The following is a 14,031-nucleotide window of genomic DNA, read 5'->3' as shown; positions in this document are numbered from 1 at the left end:
CCAGCTTTATTCTTTTTGCTTAGAATTGACTTGGTTATGTGGGCTTTCTTTTTGTTCCATATGAAGTTTAAGGTGTTTTTTTCCAGTTCTATGAAGAAGGTCATTGGTAGCTTGATGGGGAGAGCCTTGACTCTATCAATTACTTTGGGCAGCATAGCCTTTTTCACGATATTGATTCTTTCTAACCATGAGCATGCACATGTATGTTCACTGCAACACTGTTTGCAATAGCAAAGACCTGGAACCAACCCAAATGCCCATTGATGATAGATTGGACAAGGAAAATGTGACACATATACACCATGGAATACTATGCAGCCATAAAAAATGATGAGTTTGTGTCCGTTTTAGGGACATGGATGAATCTGAAAACCATCATCCTCAGCAAACTCACACAAGAACAGAAAATCAAACACTGCATGTTCTCACTCCTAGGAGGTTGTTGAACAATGAGAATATATGGACACAGGAGGGTAGCATCACATACTGGGGTATGTTTGGGGGGTTAGGGGAGGGACGGGGGGTGGGGAGGGATAACATGAGGAGAAATGCCAGATATAGGTGACAGGCGATAGAAGCAGCAAACCACGTTGACATGTATGTACCTATGCAATAATCCTGCATGATCTGCACATGAACCCCAGAACCTAAAGTACAATAAAACAAAAATTAAATAAAAACAAAAACAAGAAAGTGAAGAGACACCTGTAGAATTGGAAAAGATGTTTGCAAACTATTCATCTGACAATAGATTAGTATCCAGAATATACACAAATCTCAAATAAGTCAACAGCTAAAAGAAACTCCACAAATAGTTCCATTAAAAATCAGCAAAGTAAAGAAGACACAGAAATGGCCAAGAATTATATGAAAAAATAACGTCACTAATCATCAGGGAGATGCAAATCAAAACCACAATGAGATGGCTAACTTTGTTGGAATGACTTTTATCAAAAAAACTAAAAATAACAAATGTTGGCAAGGTCGTGGAGAAAAAGGAACTCTCATACACTGCCAGTGGGAATGTCAATTAGTGCAGCCATTATGGGAAAAAGTATCAGGTTTTAAAAACTACAAATAGAAATACCATACGATCCAGCAGTCCTACCACTGGGCATTTATCTAAAAGAAAGAAAATCAGTATATCAAAGAGATATCTGCACTCTCATGTTTACTGCAGCACTCTACAATAGTTATGACATGGAGTCAACTTAAGTCTTTATCAACAAATGAATGGACAAAGAAAATCTTCATATATATACAGTGGAATACTATTCAGCCTTGAAAGAGAATGAAATCCTGTCATACCTGAAAGACATTATGTTAAGTGAAATGAGTCAGACAAGGTAATACAAATATCACATGTTCTCACTCATATGTGAGAGACAACATGTTTAGCTCCTAAAAATGAAGAGAATTGTGGCTATTCAAGCCTGAGAAGCGTAGGGAGGTGGTAAGGATAGGAGAGGTTGTTTAATGGATGCAAAATTATAGTTAGAATGAGAAATCTAATGTTTCACAGCATTATATGGTAATTATAGTTAAAAAAATGTATTATATGTTTTCAAATAGCTAGAGTTAGAATGTTAACTACACAAGAAAATAATAAATGTTTCAGGAGATGGATATGCTAATTATCCTGACTTGATCATGACACTATATACTTGTATCAAAATATCACTCTGTAACTCATATGTGCAATTATTATGTATTATTTAAATTTTTTTAAAACTACACAGTAAAAAAAGTATGTTATCCTCTAAAATGTGATAGATGCAGGTATGTGTGTGTATAAGGAACAGTCATGAAGCATTCCTTATGTATCAGATTGTAGTCTTGACCCTGTATATCCTGCGTACTTGGGTACGTGTATACATTCTAGGGTCTTCACATTGCCTCTGTCAGTGCGTGCTGAGTTCATCATAAATTTGTATTAAGTTCTTGTCACTTTTTACATTTCCTGTCTTCTGTTTTTCTCTTCAGGTACATGGAACAGAGGCTGTTAGGAGATTTGCCTTGCAACTAAAATTTAAGCAAAGAAACAACTTGCCATCTACCTGTTTACCCCTAGCAACGCCTATACACATATGCAAGGGCTTGGGAAAAAATAATATTCACTTAAAAAAATATATAGTACTGACTGTATAGAACCATTTAACTCAAAAACCATTCAAGTGCTATGTCCATTTGTGGTGGAAACGGTCTGGTGAGGACATTTTTATCAGTCTAGTACTATCTTGTAACTGTATAAAAATATATTCACATTATTTTTCTAAGGAGCTTAGTTCCTAGAGGGAAAAATACATACTTACCAAAGTTTTATAGTAATAATTAACACACTGTACATGATATTTGTGAGACTAAGGAAACAATGGAATATGCTATATCAGAGCAACACGTTGTCAAAGCTTGCTTTCTCTTTCTCTCTCTCTCTCTCTTTCAAACAACTCATAATCTGCACTGGTTTTCAAAATTAACCGGTTTAATTAGAGAATATTCTGTTCACATAATTTATTCATTCATGTTAATCACATAATTTATAAATCATAAAATATAAGTGATAACAATATAAACAATGACCTAAAAGTGTTTTAAAAGTTCTCATTCCAGCATCGCACCCTTATGAAGTAGGTTAATAGACAATAGACGGCTTGCTGAACTGCACACAGAAATGACTGCTTGGGCCAAGGATTCCAGTCTGTGGCATCCATGCAGAAGTCCTGTTCTCTTGATGATCATTCTGTGCTGCTTAAATAAACCCCACTTTAGACACATTAATCATATAAATAAATATTTGACTGTTAACCTGTTATCATTGAGAGGAACAAGCTTTCATATATGACTATATGATTCACTGTTTCCTGGGATCAATGTATGGCTTTTCACTCAAAATAGGTGATAAATAAACAACTACTACAAAATAGGTGATAAATGAGCTATTTGTGCAAAAAGAATTAGAGAATTATTGGAGCATTTGTGTTTCTTCTAGCCCTTCTGACCACCAATCCAAGCACAGTTATGAGTAAACACGCCGGGCGCGGTGGCTCAAGCCTGTAATCCCAGCACTTTGGGAGGCCGAGGCGGGTGAATCACGAGGTCAAGAGATCGAGACCATCCTGGTCAACATGGCGAAACCCTGTCTCTACTAAAAATACAAAAAATTAGCTGGGCATGGTGGCGCGTGCCTGTAATCCCAGCTACTCAGGAGGCTGAGGCAGGAGAATTGCCTGAACCCAGGAGGCGGAGGTTGCGGTGAGCCGAGATCGCGCCATTGCACTCCAGCCTGGGTAACAAAAGCGAAACTCCGTCTCAAAAAAAAAAAAAAAAAAATGATGAGGCGAGAGCTCTTTCGGCATATCAGTTCCCTTAATTAGTCTGCCAACAAGCATAAATGCCTGCTCTCAAAGGCTGAGTTGCAATTCACCCACAGTAGCACAGAGTTCTAATGCAAGATTTGACCTTGCCCTTATTGCTCAACATTCTATAGGTGACGACAATGAGTTGAGTCCTTTGATGACATAGATTGTTTACTTAAAGTCCTTCCATCAAAGGCTTAACAATGTAATACAGAGTTGCATAAAGTGGTTTGCAGCTCTGTTGTCAAAAAAAATAAAATACGCTGTCCACAGTGTCCTGGAAAACTGTTAACACATTGTTAGTAGTTTCCAAGCAAGGATATCGTTAAACATATTTCACGTTAATGTAGTCTAGCTCAGTGGCAATTTTCTCCTAGTAAAGAAATATGAGGTTCTTAAAAGGTTTAAGCAAATAATACAGAGTGGGCTTGAAACACTCACAAGTCGTGAATTGAAATTTCACTCCTTGTCGTTTAATAACCAAATAATACATTTTATAACTAAATACAGAGAATTTTTTAATGTGTTGACCTCCAGTGGGTCACTTTTTTTTGGAGGTATAATACTAAGAAACCCATAAAGTGAAAGGTATCACTATTTTATGTACATTTAACTGGAAGTTTTTAAGCAAAATTAAGAGGTGGAATGTGATTGCTGGTTCACTCTACAGTGAGTTGTATATCAGCAGAAGTTAATAAGATTCAATTAAGAATTAAATGCTTATGAGAAATTTAGGAGCGTGTTCTTACCAAAAAAAAAAAGGAAAAAATAATTTCTCAGTAAGCATGGTATAGAGATAAATAGTTATCAGGCCCCAGGCATGATGGAATATACTAACCCAGTACCAGAGTCAAGAAGAAATTTCCTTGGTGTGGCTATTTTTCTCAATTACGGGCATCATGGCGAGTTTATTCCTTTCTTCTAACACATCCATCATTAGATGCAGGAGGAAGCAGGATGCTTGACTAGATGGACCATTGACCAGTCCTGGTGTATAAATTCATGTTTGGAGTTTATAGAACTCTCCAAATTCTAAAACCCAACGGGATCTTTTCTTGGCTCTGGAGACTGAGTCATCTCTTTGTCCAAAGGAGATAGATTTATGTTGCTGAAAAGGAATGCACTCTCTGGAGCAGAGGAGAGCAATTCTATACCACCCGGAGGAATGTGCCCTCATTTTATCTATTAGTGATTTTAAATACGCTGCATTATTTTTCCCCCAGAGAGTTTGTTTGTGTTGTTAGTTTGATTCATATCACATCTTTTGGATTTGAGGGGTTGAATACATAAAAGTGAGTATTTGGCCCAACTTCTGAAGCTTCAGAGAGAATAAATCCCTTCCAACATGAGTGTTAAATGAGCCACAGCACTGATTTATCGTCTGTTAAACACTGGAGAATGTGGAGTATTTGTTAGGGAAACGAGGCAATGAGGGAAAACTGAAATGATGACATGAAGGTTTTCATATTAAATTCTAGTATTTTCCATCAAGCAACCATGCATTTTCTGGTGATAAAAACTGAAAAATAGAAGTAGGCACTTGCATCCCTATTCACTACAAATAAATTAACTCTACTGTATAACTGGTATAGCCTTAAGAACACTGTTAGAAGGAAAATAGCACAGTGGTAAGACAAGGTACACAAACACAAATGAGTATTTAAGAAGACAGGCAGCAAATGTTTCAATGGATTGTTTTTCTATAAAATCAAGAATACATTCAGGGGTCAAAGGATCTTAACAATTCCCTTTCTCAGACGCCTTATCTGGAATTTGAGTTCCTCTGCAACATTCACTCAATTTAACATTCACTCTGCCTTGCTCTGACTTCTGTTCAAGAATAGCTAATGACCAGGCGTGGTGGCGCATACCTGTAATCTTAACACTTCAGGAGGCTGAGGGCAGAGAATCACTTTCAACAGGAATAGCTACCTATGTTGAACACAGTCTTTTTCTGTAGGGAATTATGTACATGCACAGATACCTAATTTCTTGATGAGATATAAACAGAGCAAACCTCATGTTTGTGGGCAAAGGAGAAATGTTTATCAGGTTCAGCCATAATATCGCAAAGCTAGGTGATCTAAATGCACACACACAAGTCTATTTGAAGAGCAGAGACAAGAAGTAGACAACTGGCATCAATGGAAAACGAGAGGCAGAAAAATGAGTTTAAAAACAACCATTGAAATGCTATAGGAAAGAGTTCACTCATGCCAAGGACAGAGGAAGGATATAAAGAGGTTACTGAATGTAAGAGTCATCTCAATGATGAAAAAAATAAACTGATGTAGACTTTACAAGAACCATGTGATATATTGAAAAGTGTATGAGCTTTGGAATGACTGAAGTAAAATCAATTTGTATGTGTATCTCAGCTCTATTATTTGCTGCCTGTGTAAATTTTAAAAAGAAAAAGAAAAAACTAATTTTTTCAAATCTCAGATTCTTTCTTATATAAAGTGGTTAATAATATGGGACATTTCAATATTGAGATCCCTAGCACACAACTTAATACATAATGGCTGCTAAATGAATGACACACATCATAGTTAACTATTTTAGTAGAAAATTTTGGTTTTCTCTTTTAGACTTTATTTGTGGTAAAGAACACCTATATCTTGTTTAGTTCTTACCCTTCTCTATTACCTTGATGAAAATCCTTCTTTTCTTTCCCTTCCTGCCATCTTGCACATCCATACAGTACCCATTAGTCATGAAGGATTAGCATTATGAGTCAGGATCAATATAAATCAAATATTCATTACTATAGAAGTGTTTATTAGTACAGTCTTATTCTATTACACATAAAAATAATAGAAATAATGTCTGTGTAATAATGTTTCACTTACTATTAAAGTTAATTATTAAAATTATATTTCCAAGATAATTTTTTATGACCTATCACAGACTTAGATTGCAACAAAAAGGCACATTATATCATTATTTCCAGGTTCAATACTTCATAAAACAACATTAGTTCTTTGCAGAGAGTACTCTCTGCAGAAAACAAAATAGTTGGAATTTATATTTTAAGATTTCTCATAGTCTATAGTCTCTCCCTGGTGGATGACACTCACTGAACACGCCACCTTTTAAAGGACCATATCTTTATGGTAGGAGCTGGGTAGAAGGATGACAAATATTTTAACTACACATTTTATGTTCAGGGATTTCCTTGGGGATTCCATCAAAATAGTTCCGTGTCAAAAATAGCTAAGTGCAAATCCTGTGATAGAATTAGTGATCTCTTTCCGCTTTTTGCCACAATTTACTTTTTCTCATTCAAGAAATTTTCTAAGCTTCAAAAATATATTTTCATCAAATTGGAATCGTTATTATAATATAAAATTGACCCCTTTCAAGCCCTGGTGTTCATGTTTCACAATCCAGGCTATTTTAAACCTTTTCGTATGTATTCCTTGATTCAGTAGAAATAAATTCTTCCCTTCTTTGTCTTCCTTTTGAAGTAATGGATATCTGTCTTATTTCACTTATTATATTCTGCCTTTCACTGCAATGAGGGGATATTCATCTCTCAATACCAGATTACACACTCCTAAAGCTTTTGCTCCACTTAATTTCCCATATAGTTTGGCATTGTATCTTGTAAGCATAGGGGTTCAAGAAATGTGTGGTGAATTAAATTGATCTGAGACAAATCACATTCCATAGCAATGTGCATGGATCTTTAATAGAGAAGTTATATAGAAGAAAGATAATTTAAACAAATCATTTTGTCAAAAGCCTTAACCTTGACCAGAGCTAGCCCGTTTTGATGGTTAATTTGATGTGTCATCTTGCCTGAGCACATGCTCAGGTGCCTAGATATTTTATTAAACATTATTCTGGTTGTATCTGTGGGGATGTTTTTGGATGAGATTAGCCTTTGAATACAGACTGAGTAAAGCAATTTGCCCTCCCCATGTGGGTGGACCTCATCCAATCCCTTGAAGACCTTACTAGAACAAAAGATGGAGTAAGGGAGAATCCACTCTCTGACTGACTGTGCTTGAGCTTGGACATGAGTGTTCTTCTGCCTCGGAGCTCATACTAGAATTTATTTAGGTCATTAGCTCTTCTGGTTCTCAGGCCTTTGAACTCAGACTGGAACTATACCATTGGTTCTCCCTGGTCTCAAGCTGGCAGTTGCAGATCGCAGATTTGGGGACTTCTTAGCCTTTTTAACAATTTAAACCAATACTATATGCATATAAGCCATATATAAGCATATGTGCTCTTAATTGGTTCTGTTTCTCTGGAGAACTAAGACTAATACACCCTCGTAATCAGTTTATCAATGCAAGAAAGAGAAAATTATGCTAAAGATGCACATGCTTTAGCACAATAAAGAAAACATGGGTCTACGTTCTCTTGTCTCCATTGTTACCCTGCAGTGTTGAAAATGAAGAGTCAATTATGAGTTTTAAATCATACATTATCTATACCGGGACATTCAATCAACATAAGTAACACATTTTTTGCATGACCTTCGATAATGCACCTTTTGTCTTGTCACATTAAGAATAAATAAGCACCTAACACTCTGTGGGTGCCCCACTTCCCCCTTACTGTCTGCCAGCTATAGCTAACATACCCCTGAGGGACAGTGATCACCATAAACAGAAATTCATTGCAACTTATAAGTTGGAGGTCTGAAATATTTTATCTGGAAAAATCTATCATACAATACCTTCAGACTACTTGTTTATTTCTCCTCAAAAAGTACAAAGAACTTCATAGGTAATCACTAACAAGGAGATAGCTGAGAAAAGCAGCAACAGCAAAAAGGTAAACACCCTGCCCTCAAGCTCACACCTACGGAATTAACAAGCCCAACCAGGAAATTTTTTAATTAATTAAGCTTAAAGAATCAAAGTAGCATTTTGGTCTCATTGTACAAACAACATCACAACAAAACCCATGTAAATCAATAAATAATCACACACATCAGTCGTGTAGAGGAGAACCCGTACCGAAAATCACTTAACAAGATAGTTTTAATAATCACAAATAGTGACCTTAATTTTATCTTACATTTTATTTCAATTCATTTTATTGTGAAAAATTTTGCACTCTCTATGAGAAACTAAGTTGCAAAAATACAATTAAACTTTCCAAATGCCTCAGGGAGTATGTCCTTTTCCTATCCTCCTACCATAAAATTAGAAAAGGAAGCTGATGGCTATTTAGCTAAGAGGATCCCTGTGGGTGACTGGAAAGTTGCTGGGGAGGAGCAGAGAAGACATTACCTCTGTTAGGAAGGTCACGGTTATTTTGAAGAGAATGGGTTTTTGCCTCAGTGCCTATAATACTACTGTGTAGATCCAGGAGCTATACATTGACTTAGCATGTCAGGAAAGTACAACCCAAGCCAGTGTGATACATTGACATAGGAATCCAGGAAACACCTATTCGGATTTATGAATATTTACTCTAATACTCTCTAGAGTCAAGCCATTTAAACATGGAAGTCACATATATCCACGTAACTAAAGAACAAGATTTTCTGTAAAGCACTAAAGGACCATATCTAGGTCTTTATTTTCTCTTGCCAAAACCATAAAGTTTGTGTAGAAATCAATTGAAAGACTACAGGGCAAAGTGTCATAGAAAGATTGGAATTATTATAAGCATAAATTATTCCTCTGATGGTTATTGCTGTGGTACGGTTTTTTCTATACAGCACTATAATGAAGCAGAATTCTGTTACTGTCAAGTTTTTTGATCAGTAAAGATAATGAACTCAAGGAATTCACATTAGCATTACATAGAGCTCTTCCAAGACCCCAACATTGTTTATTTCACTGTGAATGCAGGCTTGGGTATTTTGCAATGTTAGGATAACCATTTAATTTCCCAATCTATATTCATTTTTAAATGAAAGGAAGAGGGTTTTGGCCTCAGGACCAGTGATACAAATCTGTAGATCCAGATTCTAACTCTATACGTTAGTTTTCACTCTTTGACCCATGTTCAGCAATAAAAATATACTCAAGAAACCTGTTGCAAAGATGCAAATTTAACTTGATTAATTGAAGTATCACAAACATTAAGCTACAGTTATAACCTGCTTTTCATAATTCATTGCTCTTTATTTTACTTCTTTTGGCTAAACAAATATCAATCCCCTATAGATGTTTAGAATTGATTGACAGATTCAACAAGTGATATGTACTGATGCATATGTTTGCTTACAACATGTACTAAAAAAATACAAACAATGAGAGCTAGAAAAAATACAAGTTTAATGTAAAAAGGGCTTTCTTTCAAAGTTGATTATTCCGTTCTTCTTTTTGTTGGAGTAATTTCCAGTCATTGTTGGGTGGGGTGATTGAGAAGAATTGATTATTTAAATAGGACTGCATCTTTGGAGGTTGCACTTAGGGCAAAATGAATATTGGATATCTTGGTAATGGAAGCTCTCCCTAAGGGTATTTGAGCTTTCTTTTCAGAGTAGGTTAAGTGCCATGATTAATACTCCGAGTATCATCTGCTGTGTTATCAAAAGATGTGAACAACTTGACATAGAAAGAAGATAATTCACATTTGCCACAAACTAAATGCAGTTTCAGCCCTTTTCCAAGGCTTGGGTACATCAAATGCTGCTTGAAATTTGACTCACTAGAGAAAGTGTCCCTTTCTTTTTCTCCCTACTTAGATTGTTATCTGGGAAAGAATCATTTGCAGGTATGAAGAGAATAACTTATCAGAAAGGAGAAACCGCACAGAAGATCCAGAGGCTCAACTGTTCCCACATGTACTGAGCTTCTGACTCATTCTGATTCTCAAGAAACAGACAAATCTCTGTTTCACAGCAATTTTCAGGGGCATTTGGGGGCTGCCTAGCTGCTATGAGCCAGTGGTTGCTGTGTGCCTGCAGGAGGACGTCATCTTGCAGAGGAGTAGAAACGTTAGGTTTGCAGGGAAATAAAGAAAGATAAAAAAGGAGCTAGTCTGCATTGTGGATGCCATTTATCCCTTCCTTAGACTGGCAAACAATTTTCTTTCAAATACAGGGAAATAATATATTTCAACATTGTCAAACATGTTTATCAACATATTTGTATGCAATCTGAGTCGTTCATAATGATTTTCCTTTCTCCAGGCATTGGCAAACATAGATAATCAATGTTACTCAGTGACTACAAATAATTGTCTCAAAAGACTGTCTTCTCTTTTCAACAGACAGATTGTCAAACTACCAAACAGTAATGCGCAGCATAGCAAAAATATCACTTAATTGACTAATTGCAAATTAACACTTTCTAGGCATCAGTAATGTTAGAAAGCTTTAATATCTATAGTAGTTTATTTTCCTTAAAGACAAAGAACAGCCCAGGATCCATTTAAAAAGCTACTTACTTGCTTATATAATAGCACTTAACAGCTATTTTCTCTTTCTTGAGGCAAACTTGGGATTCTTCATACCAAGCAGATGTCTTGGGGACAAAGGCAGTAATGTGAAATATTATTACATTTTTTTGAAAGAAAATAGAAGGAAATTTGAACAATAAGTATATGCACATAAGTAGTGAAATAATTAAAAGATGAGTAGAAGGGTGATGATTTACAAAAGCATAAAATAAGTATTAAGATTCCAGTAATTCATAAATAATGGAAATAATATAGCGAGTCTGGCTAGAGTACAGACCATTTGCAAGTTCCTACTTTCTTTCAAGATTAAATAACTTCTCAGAAATCAGTATGCTGTTCTGATACTTTTCCCCCATACCACGATACACCCACCACTTTATTATTTATAGAGATATAGGTTATATGATTGAAGATGACTCTGTTCCCAGAGCTAAAACTTCTGGGGATGGCTGATCAATTCCAATACTTCTAATACTCTAAGCCACATACTCTAACCTAGCATTAGTTTGATCCCAGACTCCAAGGGTTCCTAGGGTTATTTTGAAAGAAGGATAGAGCAACTGGTGAAGAAAGCTTGATTTGCATCTGATGGGAAAATTTTTACTTATATTATTAAAATCCACACATTAAACTTCTGAAATTTAAGGTGATGTCAAACTAAGGTGAAATGATAAATCCTAAAGGAAAAAATATGTATTGTCAGAGATTTTACTCCTTTCTTTTTTTTTGAGACAGAGTCTCGCTCTTACCAGGTGCCAGGCTGGAGTGCAGTGGCGCCATCTCGGCTCACTGCAACCTCCACCTCCCGGGTTCAAGCAATTCTCCTACCTCAGCCTCGCAAGTAGCTGGGACTATAGGAGTGCGCCACCAAGCCCAGCTAATTTTTGTATTTTTTGGTAGAGACGGGGTTTCACCATGTTGGCCAGGATGGTCGCGATCTCCTGACCTCGTGATCCTCTCTACTCGGCCTCCCAAAGTGCTGGGATTACAGTTGTGAGCCACCACGCCCGGCCCAGAGATTTTACTCTTAAGATGCAAAGCTCCTTAGTGCTTAAGAGCATTAGTGTTGATATAAGATAACTTCGGTCATGACTTTGACATTTACCAGCTGTATAACCTCAGGCAAGTTACATAATTTTTGTCTCAGTTTGTTCATCTGTAAATGGGAATAATAACTTACAGGACATTTTGTGATGATTACATAACGTGATTATCACAATGCCTGCCATATTTCACATGTCCAAAAATAGTAATTTTAATAATATTTTTAATAATAATAATTATGATGTTTTCAAGGACTTTAAGGAATTATAAGGGAAGATTTCTCCATATGCAACTGGCTCAGTATGGTTCTTGGGCACTAATTAGAAGAGAATTTTAACTGGAAATTACATGATCTTCTGCTTCTGACAACTTTTTCTCACCACCACTTTGCTTTACATTTCTAACTCTGCCTTCAGTAGGTATTTGCCTGATGAAGGTGCTATTTCTTAAATAACAGATAAACTTGAAGAATAATGATCAACGTTACTTAATAATTTATTCAGTTTTCTACTGAATTCTGCTTCCACCTAAAAGCATGGCCCTTATTTCCCCATGACACATTTAATTGTAAAAGTTTCTCCAACCTCTGTTGGACTGCACGATCACAATCCAGTAAATGGAAAATAAATTTAATCAGTCAACAAGGGATATTTACTGAGTTTCTGTATGTCCCACGCACTGTTGTAAGGACTGAGGAAGCCTCAGTGACAACACAATCATTCCCTCTCTGATGTCCCTTATGAAGAATGATTGCAATTTCAGAGAGAGCTTCTTTATCTTTGTCAACTGTGGTCAAGTATGCTTTGAATGAAGATTTCGGACTCATTTTTCATTATTTCCTCTCTGGTGCAACATGTATTTATCTTCAGAAGCTTTTTAATAATAACCTTTTCCAAAGGATCCTCGTTCATATTTCTCCAAAGATGGGTTTACATATAGAAGTTGTGCTTAGCCCCACCCAAGAACCAGTAAAGCAAAACAAGAAAAGAAACAAAGAACTAAGCAGAATCACAGCCATTAAAATTTTCACCTAATTCAAGACCTAACTGAGAGGTATATTTTCTACCATTGGATTACAGAATTTTGCACAGAAATGCAAATTTTACAGCTGGGGAGTAAAGTTAAGGGGGTAAGGGAAAGAATCAAGAGGTATAAACCGTTTCCCTAGGAAACTTAAAGTGCTTGAGAACCAATGATTTAATAAAACAAAGCATATCGATACATTCAAAAAGAATAAAGTTAAATGAAATGAGAAAGAGAAGAAGGTCTGTGGCAAATACTGTATTCATTTATATGATAACTGTTGGAGAAATTTCTCTCAATTGAGAAGTTTAATGTCCTCACTATAGGCCCTCTCACTATTCTAATTTTCTTAATATTAGTATAGTTTGGTCAAAACTTTAGGTCAAAAAAACTTGTAAAAAGAATTTGCAATCAGAGAATGAAGGATTTGTTAGTTAGCTGTCTTTGAGTGTGCAAACTTTGTGGGAAGGGAGTCATAGACTGAGTCACAGCTGAATCTTGGGCATTCAGAGGGTGCTGTGACACCATTGGATACTAAAATTATTAGATAAAGGAGGTGGAAAATACAGAAATGGTCCATAAAGAAAGGGAAACAGAAAACACTTTATTTTTGAAAGTCTGTTAGCATCTTATTTGCAGCAAAAATTATCAACCTCTGATAACTTTAGTATAATAAGGATGCTAATATTGAAGTCATCAAGATCATTAAATACAGATTGAAAATATAATCATGGTGGCCCAATTTCATCCAATATCTTCAGTCAAGAAGGTAATAGGGAAAAAAAGAAGAAATACCAAATATTTTCTTATATTCTTCTTATCTAACCTGTTTTAAAATTAAGGTGAAATAGAACTGTATGCACAGGATCTTTAGAACTAAATGAGCTTAAGTGCCACAGCTATATCATATTATCTTGAAGGGAAAGGTAATTATTTTTGTGACAGCACCATTTCTTTATCACTAGTAATCTAAAATTATATATTTTGTCATGTAATTATTATCTATAAAAACAGCCAGTAGTATATTAAACTGATACTAAGAACTCCTTGTTATGCTTCAACTCCAAGGGCAAATAGTCTTGAATTACATTCATACTATTTATTTTATTCATTATTCAATTATTTGTTCAATCTTCTGAAATGAAACACCTCACAGAATTTCTGAAAAAGGCACAACCTTTAACAAGTTATGCAATAGATATTTGAGCCAATCATGTCTGTATTATTTGAT

The 14,031-nt window shown here is 35.7% G+C and overlaps 1 long non-coding RNA gene across 1 annotated transcript in view; it reads left to right on the top strand.

The window, feature by feature from the left end:
- Positions 1 to 10,307, top strand: part of LOC128928927 (uncharacterized) — a 58,649-nt gene extending 48,342 nt beyond the window's left edge. The window contains exon 4 of the long non-coding RNA XR_008474716.2: positions 10,018 to 10,307. This is a non-coding gene — a long non-coding RNA (uncharacterized LOC128928927). The remainder of the gene's footprint in view (positions 1 to 10,017) is intronic.
- The last annotated feature ends 3,724 nt before the right edge of the window (positions 10,308 to 14,031 follow it).

This window comes from Callithrix jacchus, chromosome 8, assembly GCF_049354715.1.
Source record: "Callithrix jacchus isolate 240 chromosome 8, calJac240_pri, whole genome shotgun sequence".
Taxonomy (NCBI): Eukaryota; Metazoa; Chordata; class Mammalia; order Primates; family Cebidae; genus Callithrix; species Callithrix jacchus.
This window is presented reverse-complemented; position numbering and strand designations above follow the sequence as displayed.